This window comes from Sorex fumeus, unplaced genomic scaffold (genome assembly GCF_029834395.1).
Source record: "Sorex fumeus unplaced genomic scaffold, SorFum_2.1 ptg000015l, whole genome shotgun sequence".
In the NCBI taxonomy this organism is placed as follows: Eukaryota; Metazoa; Chordata; class Mammalia; order Eulipotyphla; family Soricidae; genus Sorex; species Sorex fumeus.
The window spans coordinates 24,204,437-24,223,282 of NW_026606072.1; the positions used below are offsets into that span (position 1 = coordinate 24,204,437).

At 36.3% G+C, this 18,846-nt stretch overlaps 1 protein-coding gene and 1 non-coding gene across 2 annotated transcripts in view; both read left to right on the top strand.

The window, feature by feature from the left end:
• HCN1 (hyperpolarization activated cyclic nucleotide gated potassium channel 1) overlaps positions 1-18,846 on the top strand; it is a 391,355-nt gene that overhangs the window by 196,048 nt on the left and 176,461 nt on the right. The window lies entirely within an intron of this gene.
• Positions 2,769-2,875, top strand: LOC130021468 (U6 spliceosomal RNA). Its single transcript, XR_008792168.1, has one exon. It is a non-coding gene; the product is annotated as a U6 spliceosomal RNA (small nuclear RNA).

Genomic DNA, 18,846 nt, shown 5'->3' on the forward strand with positions numbered 1-18,846 from the left:
TAATAAGTATTACATACTTATTTATACACAGTACTCTAGATAGTAAATGTAAATACATATGCAAATTTTATGTAAATATAAAAAAGTAAATATATAGTATTAGGGAAGATATACAGGAATAACTAACTCAAAATATAGCAACAATAAAATCATTAATATTTTTGTCTTTTCTGTACATTAATGTATAATGTATATTCCCTGTATAATGATAGTTATACTAGTTCATGTTTAAAAGGATGAGAATAGGGGGTTAGAAAGGTAATATAATGGATAATGTGCTTATTTTGCAATGGAAGACATTAGTTCCATCTCTGGCACTCCATATGGTTCCCTGACCCATGCCAGGAGTGAGTGCAAGTCAGATTTAAGCCCCCCAAAACGGCCTGAGCATCTCTAGGTGTAGCCCAAAAATAAGGGGGAAAAATGAGTATATGGGGTCATGCAGATAGTTTCAATAGATAGCTGTGTATTATGCATAATTGAGATCCTGAATTCAATCATCAGTGTCTTTGCTTCCTTGGGCATTTCTGTGTGTATTTCTGATGTCCCCAAGAAGCTCAGTTTCACTGGGTCTGAGCAACCTACTGTTGGGCTAGCACAGATACCGCATTGCCTGTTGAGGTCCCTTTTAAAAAATGACAGAGAAGATTCAATTTTTGCATTTCAGAAGCAAAACTGAGAGACAATTATGGAAGATTTAGGAGGTAAGACTAGTAAGAATACAGAGTAAATAAAAATAGAATGGTTATGACTGAATCGAAATTTTTTAGGTTGTCTGGGAAAGTTCCTTTGCTTCTGACACTAGTGACTGACAGAGAATTGAGAGGAAATATTGGGTTTAGTGTGAGGCATGGAAAAACTAATTTGAGTATAGGATTTTAGGTGAATTGTTTAATAAATTAAAAGTAAGAAAGATGTGTTATCTCTTGAAATTTATATGGAACAATAAGCCCCCACGAATAGCTAAAGCAATTCTTGGGAAAAAGAAAATGGGAGGAATCAACCTCCCGAACTTCAAACTGTACTACAAAGCAGTAATAATTAAAACAGCATGGTACTGGAACAAAGGCAGAACTGCAGACCAATGGAACAGGGTTGAATACACTGACATCTCTCCTCAATCATATGCTCATCTAATCTTTGATAAAGGTGCAAGTAATGTGAAGTGGAGTAAGGAAAGCCTCTTTAATAAATTGTGTTGGCATCACTGGACGGCTACATGCAAAAAAATAGGCTCAGAACTCTGCCTAACACCATGTACAAAAGTAAGATCAAAATGGATTAAAGACCTCAACATCAGACCAGAAACCATAAGGTACATTGAAGATAAAGCTGGCAAAACCCTCCATGACATTGAAGCTAATGGTATCTTCAAAGATGCCACGCCACTGGCCGAGCAAGTGAAAACAGAGATAGATAAATGGGACTATCTTAAACTAAGAAGCTTCTACACCTCCAAAGAAACAGTGACCAAAATACAAAGACAGTCTACAGAATGGGAAAGGATATTCACCGAATACACATCTGACAAGGGGTTGATATCCAGGATATACAAAATACTGGTTAAACTCCACAAGAAGAAAACATCCAACCCCATCCAAAAATGGGGCAATGAAATGAACAGAAACTTTCTCAAAGAAGAAATCCGAATGGCAAAAAAGCACATGAGAAAATGCTCTACATCATTAATCATCAGGGAGATGCAGATCAAAACCACAATGAGATACCATCTCACACCTCAGAGACTGGCCCACATTCAAAAGAACAAAAGCAACCGATGCTGGCGTGGTTGTGGCGAGAAAGGGACACTCCTTCACTGTTGGTGGGAATGCCGACTGGTTCAGCCCTTCTGGAAAACAGTATGGACGATTCTCAAAAAATTAGAAATTGAGCTCCCATTTGACCCAGCAATACCACTCCTGGGAATATATCCCAGAGAGGCAAAAATGTATAGTCGAAGTGACATCTGCACTTGTTTGTTCATTGCAGCACTCTTTACAATAGCCAGAAACTGGAAGAAACCTGAATGCCCAAGAACAGATGACTGGTTAAAGAAACTTTGGTACATCTACACAATGGAGTACTATGTAGCTCTTAGAAAAGATGAAGTCATGAAATTTACATACAAGTGGTACAATATGGAAAGTATCATGCTAAGCGAAATGAGTCAGAAAGAGAGGGATAGACATAGAAAGATTGCATTCATCTGGGGGATATAAAGTAACAAAGTATGAGATTAATACCCAAGAATAGCTGAGATCAGCACCAGGAGGATTACTCCATAACTTAGAGGCCAGCCGGGTATCCTAGAGGAAAGGGCTGTTCAGATAGAGAAGGGAGCACCAAATAAAGGATGTTTGGAGGATCCTCCCAGGAGGGGAGATGCATGTCGAAAGTAGACTATGGACTGAACATGTTTGCCACTCAATGCCTCTTTTGCAGACCACAACACCCAAAAGGAGAGAGAGAACACAGGGGATTGCCCTGCCACAGAGACGGGGGGGATGGGGGGATGGGGGTGGGAGGGATATTATCCATGGTGGTGGAAAATGGGCACTGGTGGAGGGATGGGTATCTGATCATTGTATAATTGAAACCAAAGCACAAAAAATTGTAAATCTACAACTTTAAAAAAAATAAAATAAAATAAGGGAAAAAAAAAAAAGAAAGATGTGTTATATAGAAAGAGCTTTGGTAGAACAGTGAGAAAAGCCAGTAAGGAATATGAATTTTAAGCAAAGGGTTTCAACATTGAAAATGAAGAGTAAGTGCTCGCTTCGGCAGCACATATACTAAAATTGGAACGATACAGAGAAGATTAGCATGGCCCCTGTGCAAGGATGACACGCAAATTCCAGAAGCGTTCCATATTTTTCACTGTATAATTGAAACCCAAGCACAAAAATGTGTAAGTCTGCAACTGTACCTTATGATGTCTCACTATTAAAAATTTTAAAAAATAAAAATAAAAAAATAAAGAGTAAAAGAAATACTGTATTAGGTGTTACCAGTTGTCTTGAACATGGAGCAGAAAGTTAGTAATCCAAAGTGTTAAGGACAAGACACAAGATAGGGAAATAAAAGCTGAAAACATAAATTGACTGGCAGAGGGAACTAGTGTTTTCAGAACTAGGTAAAGACTGCAAATACTAGAGTTTAGGTTAATACTGTGATTTGAAAGCCAAGAAGTGAGGTCAGTTGATAGAAAAACAGGTTAGCTAATAAAGAATATTTTCCCTGTCTTAGGCCACCATTTTCACCAGCAATATATTCTTGATGGCACTGTGTTGATTTTTTTTTCTTTAAATCTTAAACTCTCTTTGTAACAATTCAGTTCTAGGAAAGCAGTGGATCTACAGAGCTTAGGAATCTGGGCATGTGGAAATCTTGTCCTTGTGTGCTAGAGCTGTAGCATAGCGGTAGGGTGTTTGCCTTGCACATGGCCAGCCTGGCCAACCCAGGTTCGATTCCTCCACCCATCTCAGCGAGCCCGGCAAGCTTCGGAGAGTGTCTCTCCCGCACAGCAAAGCCTGGCAAGCTAACCATGATGTATTCGATATGCCAAACACAGTAACAAGTCTCACAATGGAGACATTTACTGAACCCGCTCCAGCAAATCGATGAACAACGAACAGTGGACAGTGGATAGTGGATTTTTCTCCTAGATGTGATGACCTCTTCTCTCTCAATTCTGGGTATTGAGTTTGTTACATAGTACTGCTCATATATTTCATCTTCTACTTTCTTTTTAATTCCAGCAGTGACAGTTTTATCTTACTGGGATTTCTAATCTTCAGTTCCCAGTTGTTTTTGTTATTGTTACCCAATTCAGATTTGTGACCTCAACTTGCATATTATGCTCTGACATGATGAAAAGAGACATGTCTTTTTTTATCATGCATTTCTAATATGTTTCATATATACTTCAAACATTTGTTTGAAATGCATTCATTGGCAATACTGTTTTTCTACATCCTACACTCTTTATAGTGTTTTTTTTTAAAATTTTCATTGAAACAATGATAAAGGGATACTTTATTCCAATCCCCCCCACCACACAATGGTAATGTAGCACAGTGGTAGGGCGTTCGCCTTACAAGCGGCCAACATGGCCGACCCGAGTTCGATTCCTCCGCCCCTCTCGGAGAGCCCGGCAAGCTACCGAGAGTATTCGATATGCCAGACACAGTAACAACAAAGTCTCCAATGGAGACGTTACTGGGCCCGCTCGAGCAAATCGACGATCAACGGGAGGGCCTTTACCTTTTACCTTTTATTTATTGAATCAACAAGATAACAGTTACAGAGCTTTCAGGTTTAAGTCTCGGTCATACAATGATCAAACACCCATCCCTTCACCAGTGCATATTTTCTACCACCAAGAACCCCAATATACCCCCCCATCCCACCCCTCCCTCTGCCTATGAGGCAGATGATTTCCACTTAACACTCTCTCAACTTTGATTACACTCATTATTTTGACAAAAAAGTGCACCATTAGAGCCCGGCAAGCTACCGAGAGTATTGGATATGCCAGACACAGTAACAACAAAGTCTCCAATGGAGACGTTACTGGGCCCGCTCGAGCAAATCGACGATCAACGGGAGGGCCTTTACCTTTACCTTTTACCTTTACACCATCAATCAGACTTGCTGAAAAGGCATTATGAGATGATTTGTTTTCTATTGCTGGTTATGAAGACCATATGATGTTAAGCGGCTGCAATAGAGGTCACGTGATTTTGGATTTCTGATTTTTTACTAATTAGGTCTGGAGGGATTTCTGCCAAAAGCCGCATAGTTCTGAGATTGGTTTGTGTAGCTTTGGGTCCATGGCCATGCTGGAGAGCCCCTCGTGGGGGGCAACTCATGGTCTTGGGGAGGCAGGAAGGACATGCCATTTCCACCCCTACCCCCACCCCCCATTTCATGAGGCTACAGTTGCCCCACCACTCCCGGCTCATACCTGGCTGTCCAATAAGCTTTGAGGTAGTGGCCACTGTGCTGCCAGGGTAGGGGTGGGAAGGCGGAAGAGACAGACACCCTTTTCCTCCCAGGAAGCACAATGCTGTAGCTTACTGCATAGTTCATTCACATTTCTGCCAAAAGCTACTGGGTTCTGAATTAGTTCCGTGTACCTCTGGGGCCAAGGCTGTGCCAGAGAGCTTCTCGTGGGGGGCAACTTGTGGTCTTGGCAGGGCAGGAAGGGCATGCTGGTTCTGCCCCCTCCCCCCCATCCCATGAGGCCGCAGTTGTCCCATCACTGCTGGCCCATACCTGGATGTCCAATAATCTCTGAGGCAGTGGCCACTGTGCTGCGGGTAGTGGGGGGCGGGGGGGAGGCAGAAGAGACAGACACTCATAAAGGGATACTTTAAAAGACATTTTTTCTTAGATATTTCACTAACTTTCCTGTTAAAGTAAGCTCACAATGATTTAACAAAATACCATAGGCTGATGGCTTTTTAAAAATAGGCATTTATTTCTCACAGTACTCCAGGCTGTGAAATCTGAGATAAAAGTATAGGCATATTTGATGAACGATAGGCCCCTCTGCCTGATTTAAAATAGTCACATTCTTGTTGTATCCTCAGGCAGAAGAGAAAGGTACTAAAGGGGGCCTGAAGTAGTGGTGGTGGTGGTGAGGGGGGGTTTGAGAGAGGGAGAGAAAAAGAGAGAGTGAGAGAGGTGGAGGGAGGGAGGGAGAGATAGATGGGGAGGGAAGGAGAGAGGGAGAAAGGGGAGGGAGAGAGAGTGGGAGGGAGAGGAGAGAGGGTGAAGAGAGAAAAAGAGAAGGAAAGAAAGGATGGAGAAAAGAGGAAGGATGTAATAATAGTTGTAAAAGATTTTTAAAAATTGTAGCATTCACTACATTATAAGAATATGAGAATGCATTTTTCCTTTAAGAAAAATTGTCTAATAATGTCTGTTACTGCTGCTTTTTCAAACACTTGATAACTAGTATTATTTAAAATTTGATGCTAAAAGTTCTAGAACCCTTTTTATTCCATACATTCAACCCAGAAATTGGGCCCTTGAATATGCCTACTGCCTTTCCAAAATGTTGATTCTTACTGAGGAGTTAAAAAGAGAGATCTACAAAAATATGGTCATATGTAAATATATTAAAACTTTCCTGTTTTTCCAAGATTAAAAGGCATGGTTTTCATTCTAAATAAATTACTAAAGATTATGCAGAAGCTTCTCTTCTATTAACTTTCATACAATCAAAATATAGCAAAAAGATGAAATAATGCATAGGCTAGAGTCAATGCTGAATTTAGCAGAAAACATGACAGTGATTTGTGAGCTTGTAAACTGGGTGAAAGCCCAGATAATAATGATAGTAACCTTTTGGACTCCTCCATTTAGAGCTTGTCAGAACTGTTGAATTCTGTTGAGCTTACCTTGTGCCAATTCAATAGGAATAAGTCCAAATTTATAGTGTTTTATAGTGAAAATTGGCTCAGTTTGTTTCTCTGTTTCAGGGTTAGCCTGTTAGCTCAAAATGATAATGAGCCTGGAACTCCTTAAAACACAGTGGGGTGTATGTTGAGGATCCAATATCATAGGAGACTAATATTTTTGAGCTTTCACCAAAAGCTCAAAATAGGCTAAATGTTGCCAATACTGCAATATTTTTTCGATTCTGCAAGCATGACATCAACTGAAACAGAAACCTAATTTTTGTTTTTAATAACAATCTTCTGAACATAGGACAATTGCCATAATGTGATTAAAACTGTTTTCACTACTCATTACATGTAATGTAATCAAAATATAGTTAATTGCTAGTTTATTTTACACATTTATGATGCAAACCACTGTGGTTTACTGATATCAAAAATTTAGGAAACGGGGGCCAGAGCAAATAATATAGTGGGTTGGGAAATTGCATTTGACATAGCCAACCCGAATTAGATCCTCTGTACCCTCTTTAGTCCTGCAAACCTGGCAGGAGTAACTCCTGTGCAAAGAGCCAGGAGTAAGCCCTGAGCAACACTGGGCATGGCCCCAAACAACACAAACCAAAAACCCTTTTAAGAAACAGATCTTTTATATGCAAATGAATATCTCCTAGAAATAATTTAAAATTTAAAAAAATTAGATAAGTTAGACTGAAAATAAAAGATGACACTGTATATATGGGAAGCCCAGATTTGATCCCTGGAATCACATTGTCACTGTAGTTATACCAGTGGCTGTGACCCTAAAAGAGTACATGCAAGTTATTTTTAAGTAAGCAAAACTTGTATTGCAATCTTTCCGTTTCTTTATTTTATTATAAATGTAAAAGAATTACTATGAGCTAGTCAGTTTATTATTCCTTTCATCTGGTACATTTATGTCGTTGTCTTGGGAGATGACCAGTGCTGCTCTGGGCCAATTCTTGCCCCATGTTTGTGGTGTCAGTCCCAGACAGGGCACACAAAGCATATGCTCCAGCCACGAGAACCATTTTCTTGCCCTCATTATATATATATATAATATATAATGTATATATATATTTTTTTTGTGAAATTCTCAGTGGTTTTATTTTAATAGGTGTTACGGGAAAAAATATTCTGGCAATTTTCAAACACATGACCAAAAATGATTGAATGTGAAAATAAAGAAAAAGAAATGTAGTTGACCCCAAAAAGTAGACAGTGGCCAGACCTTGATGGCCACTTATTACACTTAAAGTCTTGGCTTTTCCAGGGTTAGAGAGTACTGGATACCTTTGTGGGTGATGTGCAGTAAAAGACGGTGCACATCAAAGCCATAAAGGTCATGATATCAAAATAATGTTACCTAAACTATGAAGGAAAATAACTTTGAAAATAAAAATGATATTGGCCTTTTTCTCAGTGAAATGACACATCAGTGGAGATATTTAACCATGTAAATGACACCACCATACTCGTGCTTTAGAAAAAAAACTAGGTGCAAGTTGGCAAAGGGCAAATTATGTAATGCTGAGGTATTGATCTCTTATTTAGCTTTGTTTTGATTTTTAAGTAAAATGGCTTTATTCTGAGTGAGTAGTAAAAACATCCAGAATAAATAAAAATCATGGAAAGAGGATAAATAAAAATTTAGAGAGATTGAGGGAGAACAAAAACCTCCCTCCCTCCCTCCCTCCCTCCCTCCCTCCCTCCCTTTCTTTCCTCATATTCACTCCCTTCTACTTTGTAAACATATGCTAAATATCTGCTTTGAAAATCAAATCCTTGATCTCTACAGGCTCACTTAATTACAGGACCAGTGCTACAGTATAGGGATTAAGGCTCTTGCCTTGAATGTGTCTCACCCCAGCTTGAATTCCTGGGAGCACCACAGCAGGGGTTATGTCTGAGCAAAGAGCAGGGGATAGCCCCTGAACATCACTAGATGTGGTCACACACACACACACACACACACACACACACACACACACACACCCCTTCCTATAAAAATAAATACATGATTATAGCAAAATATTAAACACTTTGACAAAGTCATGGACCAGGTCCTATGGGAGGAAGTTCTTTGTTTTCTCTCTGGAACAGTTTCTCTTTCCTGAGGAAGCTATGCTTCAGCCAAGTTTTCAAATGTTAATAAGAAGGTCATCAAATTAGTGCTTACCAGAGATGATCTGGATAAAGTATCCTACTAAAAATGGAAGGATATAATAGAACTCATAGTATTGACTTTGAAAGATGCATAGATGATTCATAAGAATTCACACCTCAGATTTATATAATTATTAAATTTTTATTATTTGTTATGGCTTACAAATGATGGTTAAATATTAGAAAGAGGACAGGTGACAAATGAGCTTCCGTACTGTCTAAGCAGTTCAAGAATGATGAATATTCTCTGGTTCTCTAACAAAAGTTTAAGCAGGGAATACATGGTAAACATTGAATTACAGACATAACTCTTGTTAGGTAGGCTATTTTCTCAAGGAAGATGAGGTTAACTATGGGTTGGAAATATAAGGTATTAATAATGTTAAATAATGATATCGCAAATTATGTTAGATCAGTTAGAAAAATTCTAACATAATTTTATAAGTAAAAATATGGTGAAGAGATTTTGTTGTATATTGAATTATAAGTGTATGAAGCATAACATGAATGGAAATTTTTGTAATAGCAGGAAATACATGGCAAAGATAAACTTTGGTAAGCAACGAGTTATTGGTACCTGAATACATCAGTATCTAATTGGGGAAAAATTTATTCATTCAAAAACTTGAGTAAATTCCTATACATCTGTTTTGGGGAAGACTGTTTCCCCAGCAGTTTTTTTTTTTGTTTCTTTTTTTTTTTTTTGGCTTTTTGTGCACACCTGACGATGCACTCCTGGTTCTGCACTCAGAAATTACTCCTGGTGGTGCTCAGATGCTGGTAATTGAACCTGGGTCGGCTGTCTGCAAGGAAAACACCCTACCCACTGTGCTATCAATCCAGGCCCTTCCCAGCAGAGCTTAGTCCTGGGGTAACTCCTAGCAATTCATAGCACAGGCCAAGGCCACTTTTTATTTTTATTTTTATTTTTTTAATTTATTGAATCACTGTGAGATAGTTACAAGCTTTCATGTTTGGGTTGCAGCGCTGTTCACAATATCCAAAATCTGGAAACAACCCAAGTGCACTAGAACAGATGACTGGTTAAAGAAACTTTGGTACATCTACGCAGTGGAATACTATGCATCTGTCAGGAGAGATGAAGTCATGAACTTTGCTTATAAATGGATAGACATGGAGAGTATCATGCTAAGTGAAATGAGTCGGAAAGAGAGGGACAGACATAGAAGAACTGCACTCATTTGTGAAGTATAAAACAACATAACATGAGTCTGACACCTAAGGATAGTAGATACACGGGACAGGAAGATTGCTCCATAGCTGGAATACCTGACTTTTTAATTCTTAACATGGCCCATGCTTTGGCTCTTGACCCAGTGATCATTTCCAGCCAGTCATTTGGCCTATTTCCCTAGCCGCAAGTAATATTATATATTAATCTTAATAATATTGATAATAATACAGTGGGAAATCTAAATAAGTAGGGAAGGGATCATATCAAAGTAAGGGCGTGGGTTTCAAGAAGATAGATAAAACAATTTGGGGGCTTTCTTTTTTCACTCCCTTCTAGCTCCTAACTCACATGTGATTAAAGAAACAAAGTAGAGAACACTGAATGTTTAAAAACAGAGCAAGAAAGTTTGTAAAAGAAAGAAGTCGTGTGAAGAACAGTAGAAGGAATGAAAAATGACATTTTGTAATTTTCTACAAAAGCATTGTGAAAGAAGTGAGGAGGTCTGTACAATGAAAACGTTACATTATCTGCATCTAGAATTAAAAACTGTATCATACAAATATCAATGGAGCAGTAAACTGAACACAGAATGGTATCTAATTTGAGGTCAGCATGACGGATTTTGTTTTTAACTCCCTGTACACACATTTTGGGCAGTTTTCAGTTGACTTATGGCAAATGATGGAGCATTCTGGTTTGGACACTTTGTTACCTTTTTAGACTATACATGATAAGAGACTCTGAGGACTTTGAGATTGTTACTTTGCAATTTATCCAAGTGTAGTGGCCTCTGTCACATTTTATTAAGTGTATATTTATGGTACTATTTGTTTTACTTTATTATATGTTATTTATTTCATCTATTTTATCAACTAAGTTTTAGGAAAATTACCTTTATAAAAATTTTATTTACCACTGATTTGTTTTTGAGACATATGTATGATTGCAGTGTTTGCTTCCCCATGTTTTTACTTTTAAATCAGACTTTTTCATTTATTTTCTATTTCTTATTTGATTATAGAGGCATCAGAGATTGTACACTGAAGTCATCTTTGTTTGAAGTATTCATTATATAGATGAGTTTACAATCAAATACCCAAGATAAATCTTTCAAAATAAAATATCTGTTCTTACCAAGACTGTATTTGATCTACTGCTTTGTATAATGTATTTTTGCCCTAAAAGCACATTTATGCTTGTTTTGTTTGCTGAGGAAATGAACTAGTAACAAACTAGAATAATTTTACTCTTTGTTGCTCAAAATGCAGTGATAACTTACTTTGTGCTTGCTGGAGCATGTAACATAAATCTCCTGAACCAGCAGTTATGAAAAAGGGAAAGAACAAGCAAATAAATGATTGACACAAATGAGACTATAAATTATAGCAAAATGATACTATTACTAACATTGTTATAAGTTCTAACATGAATTATTCTATCCCCTCTGAAACTTGTTTTATGAAAATATTCTTTGAAATTCATTCACAAGAGCTAGGTAGAATTTATAGATTTCACAAATGTGAATATCAGATTTTTCTTTCTCTTTCTACATACATAGACAATTATTTTAATGTATCCATTTGTGATTTTAATGTTTTTTGTAGAGAAAATAAAATACTAAATATTCCTCATTTAAACAAATTTAAAGTTTCCATTTTAAATTTTCAAGACAAAATCTGCTAAAAATACTTGCAGAAAAATGTGCTCCTGTTTCATTAAATGAATGCTTTAATGAAGTTAACTGTGTGATAAACATCAAGTAGCCTTCAAACGGTATCACTGAAAATAAGGTTCAAACTTGTTTTATATGAATTTATTTGTTACTTACATATTTCAGCGGTAAAATAATTTTTATGGTCTACGTGTCCGTTTGATATTAACATTAATATAAAGTGGCCTTACATTTTTTTAAATTACTTTCAGATTTTTTGAGAGCACTAATTTATAGAACTCTTTTTTTTTTAATTAGGGTCATTTTCAAGATTCATTTGTAATTTTTCCCCAGTGTGTAAGCTAGTTCCTAAAGCAAATTAAGCAGTTAGAGGTTATGTTTGCTCTTCGATTTTTCTAGGACAGTACCTAATAAATAGTTGTTCTATCATACTGAATAACTCCATGAAGATTAAAATACATTTTCATCTTTTTAAGTGCTTAAAATGTGAATCTCAGGGTATGATCAGTTAATAATTTGCAACCTACAATAAGATGTTTTTCCCCCAGTTTATTCCCAGCTTTCAACTTGAGTTAAAATACATAAGAAAAACGAATAAAATTAGTAGAGATTGTTTATCTCAATTAGATTCTCATCAGCCCTGAACAGTTTATGCAAATGCATTATTAGTTTAATAACTTTTGTGGGAGAAAAACGTTTACTAATCATCTACTCTGTACTTCCAGACATTGTTCTTACCACTTTTTTAGGTTTGCTTTTATAGTTTACATAATTTCCTTCAAAAATTTTTACTAAAATAATATTACAAAATTTATGATTTTAGTATTTCTGTAGTAATTCATATACTTTTTTTCTAGTCTAGTAATGCTAAGTAATAGAAACATTTTCACAAAGAATATGTGTTATATTTTGTTTAGGCATATGAAATTAAAATTCTATATAAAAAATTCTAATGAGTAAAAGTATATTACTATACATTATATAATAACAAAGTAGCACTGTAATACTGCCCTCCCATCGTTCATTGATTTGCTCGAGCAGGCACCAGTAATGTCTCCTTGTGAGACTTGTTGTTACTGATTTTGACATATCGAATATGCCACAGGTAGCTTGCCAGGCTTTGTTGTGCAGGTGGGATACTCTTAGTAGCTTGCAGGGCTCTCCAAGAGGGGCAAAGGAATTGAACCCGGGTCAGCCGCGTGCAAGGCAAACGACCTACCCGCTGTAATAAAACAAATTTATAGATTATCAGTAAGAGTTCCTCCGCCCCTCTCAGAGAGCTGGGCAAGCTACCGAGAGTATATCGCCCCCACGGCAGAGCCTGGCAAGCTCCCCGTGATGTATTCGATATGCCAAACACAGTAACAACAAAGTCTCCAATGGAGATGTTACTGGGCCCGCTCGAGGAAATCGATGAACAATGGGAGGACAGTGACAGTGACAGTGACAGTTAGAGTTAAGGTTAAAGTATGAAATGCATGATCAGCTATTTGTAACTGAACTGTTATAAGTTGTTACTTTTTATTGTTACTATTTTTAATACATAAATTTATTATTTAATATATAATGCATATTTATATGTTTGATATAGAGGCCCCATCTAGCTATGTGCAGGACTTACTCTTGGCTTGGTGCTCAGAAAACACATGTATTATCGGTGGTTCTTTGCTTTTTAAAGTATTGTTGAAAACTATTGCACTCTATCCTAAAATTATACTTCTGTCAGGCTTTAGTTGTTACTATTATATTAGTACTGTTTAGTTTACTAAAGAGTCATCGCCTCTGTAGTTCCAAGGATAAGATATCGGTCCTGCTTCATAAATAATATGCAAGTAGATGCATCATCCTCCTTAAGTTTCTATTTTTCACTTAAGGAAATGAAAGAAGACTTTATCTACATGTTCTACTCCTATGTGAGGAAAATGTGAAGGGACAGAAACACACAGTTGGAAATATTCTTCAGGGAAAAAAATGGTACCAGATGTTAATTTGCTTCTATAAATGAAAGAACAACCACTTTACCTTTTAGGGGAAATTTTCCTCTTTATCTCAAAGGACTAGTAAGGACAGTTGTTTAAGAAACCAAATTGAGAAGGTCATAAAACAGGGAAATTAGAAAAGTGCCTAGAAAATGAAGATTTTTTTTAACTTAAAATGTTTTTAAAAGAACCAAAGATATAGTACAAAGATTAAGGTAATTGCCTTGAATGTGATCAATCTTCATTTGATCGCTAGCATCAAGCCACTCCTCCAACTACCACAGGAGTGATGTTTCATGAAGTGATCGATCAATGGGTCTGAGGGACAGCGATAAAACACATGAGAGGAATGTAAAGAGCACGGAGGGCCAAGGCTCCATCTGGCTCATGGCAAAGAGCCACTGCCTCTTGCTCTTTCAGAGGCCTCCTTTTATTCTATTTTTTGATCAGTTACATTCTAACAACTACATCACAAAGCAGTCACTAAATGACAATAGTCACTAAATGAGAGTAGTCTCTAAATGAGTCACTAAATAAGAATACAAACAGTTACAGGAAAAGCGCTCATCTAAAGAACGGGGTATACATTATCTGTCAAAGCTATGTTGTCAAAACTATGTTGTAATGATTTAAACATCAGAGGCAGATATAGGGCTGGACTCATACACTCTACAGATTACATCCCCCACATTCTTGTGGTTGGTTACACATAGAGCAGAGACTAGACTCATACTGATACTTGAAGGTCAATCCAGATTAAGGATGTGTAAGAGAGAAGAAACTGCTACTGTGTACTGCCAAGATAACGTCTGACCAGGTGGGGATATGACAGCATGCTGTACGTCTCCAGATTATTGGAATCACAAGTTTTAACTTGACCACTTAATGTAAAAGTGGGGCCTCTGTTCTGCTTCCTGCTTTCGGGGCGGGTCCAGAGGCTCATCCTAATGTCCTGTTTTAGTACCAACATCTGAACACTGAGCCAGGAATAAGCCTGAGTACCATGCCATATAGTGCCAAACAATGACAACAAGGTATTTCTAAGGGATTGAATTAGCTTATTGTTTTTAAGAATTTTGGGCAAAACTAATATAAAAGAATTACTATGATGGGAAAAATAATCAAGTAATAATTATAGTTTGATATTATTATATTTTGATATTGTTATTATTATAGTTTGATATTATTACTTTTAATACCATAAGCATTAGATCTTTATTATATGTCTGACGTATTTTATTTAGTATTTATTTATTTGTAATATTTGTAAAGTTGTATCCACTACACTTTGGGGAGAAATCTAGTAGTTCCCAAATGTTGAGGACCTCTGAACGAATGATTTAGGTTCCTACATGAGAAAAAGATTTTAATTAATATTGTAAAGTAGGTTGTCGTTAATTTGAATAATTTAAATACATTTTTTGGTGGAAAGAAAAATCCAGTTAGGAAAGATTGTAGATCTGTTTGTTTGTACGTGTGGTGAAGGGGATTCATAGTTAATGGAATTCAAGTATACATATGAAAGTATTGCCTTGAGGCCAGATATGTGGCTCAGTGGCATATGTGGCATGATTCATCCCCTTGTGCTTAAGAAAATAAACACTGACAATAGGAATGTTTCATTTAAAAGAAAAAAACTTCAACCTGAATCTGAGAAGAGAGAATGGCAATGATGTTTAGCAAAGAAAATATATCCTCTGTCATGTATCTACCCTATTTATATATAAGATAGATGGCATTTGAAATAGTGGAAATATCATAGTTGAGAACATCCGATAATATTGCGATACTTCAAAAATTATAGCAGCCACAATTTACAGTTTTTTCTTTGGTAATATTTAGTTGCTCAAACATAGAAGGAGATTTTTTGTTTAATTAGCTGCATTTTTCAAGGAAAAAAGAAATGGGAAATAAAGAGTGCTTGGTAAATAGATATGTGGTTGATACAGACTAGAAGGTTATTTTCCAGAAATGAGGGAATTATGTGTGAAATAGAATGAACACAAGGATGAGGAATTTTCTTTCTTTCTGTACTTTCACAAATGACTGTCTGAAAGTAGCAAATGGTAAATTGGGAAATGAGGGCACTTCCATCAAACCTAAGGCTAATGCAGAATGAAGGAACTTAACAAATCGTTTGAGAAAGCTGCCAGATAATCTGAGTCTTTGGGGAGAGCGGAATGAAAATGCATAAATCTCCAGAAATAAAAAAGCAGAAAACAAAGGAGAAGTGCAATGAGACTGAAGGTGTAGGTGACTTAATGAGCATCTAGCAGGAGTTTTGTAATAGATAGTGAAAGAATTTAGGAAATGGAGCCTCCCCACATGAGGATCTGGAATTAATTATGTAACATTGATGACTGGATTATTGATGTTACCTATTGATACAGATATACTGATAGTTACTAACCGGTCATTTGAATGAGATATTGTATAGTATGGAGGATTTTAAGATTAATTCAGTAATTTTCATCATTTTCAGTGTTCAATGATATTGTGAGTGTATAAGTCATTTCTTAGAGTATATAAAGCCTTCTACAATTCTTCCCTTAATAATAGGATAACCTGAGGTGAGAATTTTTTAAGGTGAGAATTGCAGAAAGTGCAATAGAATGTTTAATATACACGTTGTACTATTGAATAGAACCATACATATTAAACTCTGCAAAAGTGTTCTCTTTGAAAGGGTCTATAGATAAATGTTGTTTTCTTGTAGTCTGTGCAAATACAGCATAGAGACACTCTATCTAAAATATATAGGAAGTTATACAGGAACAGAATTATAAAGAGAGCCAAGCATTCTAATTTGCTACTATATCGTAAAAAATAAGAATGTTATCTTTCAATAGAAATATTTCAGGTCTTTTAATCTTATTGATGTTACTTTGGTAATATTTTTGAAGGTGTATTGAAATTTTTGAGTCATTATAGGGCTTGTAGAAGTAGCCTTGCATAAAAGTGATTGCTCTCTGCTTAAGGCAAAGACAAATGCATGCTATAAGTGTTTGAAATTATTCCTGAGAATTTTTATTAGTTAAAATATAACATGTTAAATTGCTCAGATCCAATATTTTCATATTAGATCAAAAGACCTTGAATTCATTTTATTAAAAAAGAATGTGGAAGCACTTTGAAAGAACTTGTAGCTAATTTCTGATTATTTGCTATAAAGTGCAGTTTGGGATTGATCTTTTAAAATCATGATGAGTTGTACGTATTTCTTGGAAAAATTATACTGATGGTAAGCAGTCTGTTAATACAGGGTAAGATTTTGGATTCTACATGAAATTTTCTTCCTCAGTGACTTCTTTATTTCACAGATCAGCTAATTAATCTCTGTAGATCCTTAGTACTAAAAACTGGTTAGAATTCTAGAACTATAGCACTACAGATCTGTAACAAGCTCTTTTCTCTCATTAAACTTAAATGAAGAGCACAATGTTCTGTACTGAACAAGTGAAAAGGCACAGTGTCATACATTCACGTATTTGTAGCCTGGGTTTTGGTGAAAATAAAATTGAACAGTTGCTTTAAAGATAATTTTAATTCTGGGGCCAGAATTAAATTATTTTAGTTTTAGTCCAGCAGAAAAGGCATTTGCCTTGCACATTGCTGACTCAAGTTTATTAATTGGTTAACTTAATTCTCTTTTTTTCACTTGAATCTATAATGTAACACACACATGTGCACATGCATGTGCACACACAAAACAACTCTTTGTAAAGATTTATAATGACTTATTTTGTTTTTATACGCAGAACACTCAGATCAGGTTTGATGTCAGTTTATTTAAAAGATAGAAGGTATGAAGTCCTTTTTCTTTTTCTTTTCAACTCCCTGCCTTAAAACAAAAGCAGATACTTCACATCCCCAAAATAATACAAGCTTGTTTGTCTTTGTTAACTCCCCGCAACTTTCTTCTTTGTTTATTTAAATACAGTTTGTTGAGGGTCATCTACAGTGGCAATTTGTATATGTGTGTGTGTGTGTGAATCCAGATTAGCAAGGAGTATTGTGATAATTGATTTTTGGTGGAAACTTATTGCTTAAGAGTATCCAGTCTATAAAAAAAAAAACTGAAAATGTTGATCACTATTATTGACTGCTTGATCAATATATTGAGTAAATTACACATAGATTTAACCTTACAAGCTGCCCTATCACAATAAATTGTAATATGCATTAATTACATTAAATGCTTCCTTCTGTGGTTAGTATTTCCATGTATCAAAGTATGTGATTCATAAGGAAGTAGTCTCATTTCATATTTTTAGTCAGCAAGCTTTGAACAGGGCCATCAATTATGCCAGCAACCAGCTACAGTGAGGATTATACCACTAGATTGTGCTGCATATAGGAGTCAAGAAATAATTAAATTGGGCCCAGGTATGGCACACATTCTGTATGCTCAAACGTAATCCTGCTTACATTATGATGTTCCACTTACAATGATTTTGGTCAGTCTCAGATACTAATCTATGACAAAATAGCCAAGTTGCTAAAGTAAGGTTCTCATGAACATTTCATGTTAAGATCAAAAAGAGAGATTGAGAGACTTGCTGCAATTAATTATCTAAGCACCTTTTCTATAACAGGGTTCATATATCTCTAACATGAGAAGAATCTGAGGGACTCCAAGGGACTCCAGTCTTATTTTTCAAGGATTGCGGATTCATATATCTCTAACAAAAGAGTGTTAAGGGATCTCAATATTACTTTTCAAAGATTGTATTGTGTTGGGCTCATAAATTTGGCTCAAGGATTGTAGACCCCAAGACTGCTGAGAGTGCCCTCTCCCAAAAAAGCTTGTAGTGTGGTAAAATATTCTAAAGAAGTATGAAATTATTACGTTAAAATAGAAAATAGGTAAACATTTTGTTTCTCAGAGAATTTCTCAACACATGGTGACATTATTAATTTGCAAGTAAATTTGCACTCATGTTGAATTATGAAAAATTTGATTATATCTTAGGTAATGAGTTTATATACTTTAACATAAAGTAAAGTAAAGGCCCTCCCGTTGATCATCGATTTGCTCGAGCGGGCCCAGTAACGTCTCCATTGGAGACTTTGTTGATACTGTGTCTGGCATATCGAATACATCACGGGGAGCTTGCCAGGCTCTGCCGTGCGGGCGAGATACTCTCGGTAGCTTGCCGGGCTCTCCGAGAGGGGCAGAGGAATCGAACTCGGGTCGGCCATGTTGGCTGCGTGCAAGGCAAACGCCCTACCGCTGTGTATGCAGGCATGCTCCCAAGTGATATTCTACGTGAAATAGTAGCAGAAGCCTATTAATGTGGATGAGTGATATAACACAGGAATTACTAAAGCATGTTTTCCAAATTAATTTGGCATGCCCCTCTCCCTTTTCATAAAAGAAAACAAGAAGAGACCTGAGGAGAGAGG